Source organism: Notamacropus eugenii, chromosome 5 (assembly GCF_028372415.1).
Source record: "Notamacropus eugenii isolate mMacEug1 chromosome 5, mMacEug1.pri_v2, whole genome shotgun sequence".
NCBI lineage: Eukaryota > Metazoa > Chordata > Mammalia > Diprotodontia > Macropodidae > Notamacropus > Notamacropus eugenii.
In genome coordinates, this window is record NC_092876.1 from 378023248 (window position 1) to 378026230 (window position 2983).

General features: G+C 41.1%; 1 pseudogene; it reads right to left on the reverse strand.

Moving 5' to 3' along the window:
• Positions 1-677: 677 nt before the first annotated feature.
• Positions 678-2089, reverse strand: LOC140503041 (probable E3 ubiquitin-protein ligase TRIML1 pseudogene; annotated as a pseudogene).
• Between the last annotated feature and the right edge of the window lie 894 nt (positions 2090-2983).

Genomic DNA, 2983 nt, shown 5'->3' on the forward strand with positions numbered 1-2983 from the left:
AGCATGAAGACAAGAGTATAAAAAGAGGAGGTAGCAATCAAAATATTTTTGGTAAAATGTCATTCCTCAATTTCTTGCCTCCTACTCATCTGTTGAGGTCTTATTTATTATAATCATTTATAATACCTTTATTTCTGTAGAAGTCTAATATTTTCTGTTTCAGTGGAAATTCCTTGAGTATACTATGGAACTCAATTTGTCTTGCCTCTCACTCAGGGAATCAGCTTTTCATATCCATCACCTTAGGACATCATCCAGGAGAACCATTCTTTTACTTATTTATATATTTTGTTTCTTGGCTTGTTTTATTTATTTGTTTGTTTGTTCATTTATTTATTCATTTAGCATTCTAAATTATCCTCTTCATCCTTCTCTACTTGAAAATTATTGTCTCCTAATTTTCTCCCTTCAGTCCTTCTCTCTTGTTTCTTTTCTGCCTCTCTTTCCAATTGATCTCCAATTTAGGTACTTACAAAGCAGCTACCATTTTTCTAAAAAGTCCCCTTCCTTCATAGCAATATAAACAAGATAGACTTTATTCTCATTGGTTTTGATAATCACACTTCACTTTATTGACCATTTCAACATGATTTCAAATAAATAGAAAATCATTTTCAGTATCACTTTCAGTCATTTACATTGAGTCACCAGAAATGATTAGCATCATTGACAGCCCTCTACTCATAATTAGTGGGGCAGATAATGAGCGATCCAGGGGAACTTTCTTCCTTAGGCATGCCAAAAGAGAAGTAAGGGTGGAAAGGCCCTTCAAAGACTATATTTGAGGGACCATGGATAAGGGATCTGTCTATGACATTATAAAATGCTATCTATCCCTTTGTATAATTAAGAAAAATGCCTACTTTGTGGATAGGCTGAATCAATTGAAAGCCATACTGTGAATTCAAAAGGAAGAAATGATTTCCAGAGGTACAGCCTATTAGGGTCCTTACACCCTCAGATGAGCAGGAGCGTTTCCCCTTTCTGCTGACTGAATCTTTACAGATGCCCAATTCCCACTCTGTCTTTTCTCCCACCTCCACTTTCCCAATAGTGCTTGCCTGAGGTGAAGGTCTGGGCACCCAAAACAGCAAGAACATAGTCAAATCTTTCTTTGTTGTCAGGCAGGTCCTGAGGGACACTTCCTAACTTGACCCTCTTCAAGTCTTCAGACAGGATGAGATGAGGATTGGCTGATTCAGGATCAAGAGTTATACCCTCTGGAAACTCAGGAGCACTTCTGTCATGCCTGTGATGGGGCAGGCAGTCAAGCCATGGACTTCAACAAGCTCTGGTTGTTGAAGTAGCAGCTCCTCATTCCTTTTTGAGGTGCCTGTCATATCCGCAGGACTCCCAAGGGTACCTTGTCTAAATTCTCACATACCTCTACAATCATCTGTTGCAGATGCTGGACTTGTTGGGACAATTCCGCCTTGGTGTTCTCCAGTTGGAACAGATTGTCTCTGAATTCCTCATCCAGTCTTTCCCAGTATTCACACTCTTTATCCCATGAAAAGTAGTGCATTTTCACATATTCAATACCAACTGCCTTTTTCAGAGTGTAGGTGTCCTCCTTGCAGCACTTCCCTCTTCTTCTCACTTTGTCCAATGCCATTTTAAAGTCCTCTTCTTTTTTCTGTACCATAGTCCATGTCCCCTTGCACTTGTCAGTAGCTGCTTCCAAGGGAAGGACATGATGATCCTTGTGCTCTGGGGCTAATAAGCAGGAATCACAGAGGAGTCTTCGGTCTTCCTCACAGAAGAACTTCTCTTTTTCCCCATGTTGATCACAGGTGGTTAGGCCCACCATGCTCTACAGCAAATGAGGTCTGAGTATTTTGCCAGTGACGGACAGATTCTGCAGGCTCTTGTTGGGCACCAAGTCACTGTTTCTGATGACTCTTCTGCACTCTGGGCAGGTTAAGGTTCCATCAGCTCCCTCCTTGCACTGGAGAAGACATTCCCTGCAAAAGCTATGGCCACATTTGACAGTCACTGGGTCAGTGAAGTAGCCCAGACAGATGGGGCAAGTGAGCTCTACCTTGAGGTTTTCAAGTAAGTCTCTTGTATCCATTCCTAGGCCTCTGATTCTGCCTTCTTCAATATTCCTCTTAGGAGAAATAATGCTAGCTCTTCCTCTTCAGTTCTGGCAGCAAAATATACTTTTATGTCTTTTCTTTTATGTCTCTTCCTCTGCTTAGCCCCAACCTTGACTCCACCCCCAAAAGGTGAGAACCCCTGTCTTTTAAGAGGGCTTCCAGGGCTCTGTTCTAAGGCCGAGTTCTCACCTTACTTACTTACTTACAAATCAGCACCAACATCTCTTGAAGAAAACATCTTTACTTCCCCTCAGTATTTGCAAAGTCTCCTGATTGGATCATTTAGCAAGAACCCATCTCATTTCCAAGCCTCAGGATCATCATGGTTCTGGTACTGTGATGTTCTGTGATGGAAACAGGGAAAGGAACATCCCAAGGCATCATCTCTGTCCTCCAAGTTGCTTCCCCCATTACCAACATACAAATTTGGCATTATCCCTCTCACTCTCTAATTTTTGTCCCCTCTCCCTGCTATGATTCACTGATTGGACCAAGATGTCTTTTTTTTTTAATATAAAATATTCCTTTTTTTTCCCCAGAGAAACATATTTGTGATTCCTTTCTTCTCAAATATTCCTCTCAGGAAGGATAAGGCTAGCTCCTTCCTTAAAAGTCTACCACAAAAGATTTGAGAAGTGACTTGGTGTCTTTTTTACATCTTTTCCCTTTAAGTGCCTCTTTTTACTCCTCAAGAGGTGAGAATTCCTACATTCTAGTCTCTTCAATGGAACAGAGTTCTCTCCATTTTTCCTTTTCAGAATTATGACCTTCAAGGTTCACAATAGTGTTCACACCCAGGCACTTTAGACAACAGTGGTCTTGCCTTTCAGTCCTTCAGGCTGGTGGGGATTAGGTAGAAAAGGTCAGATTTTTAACTGAAGACG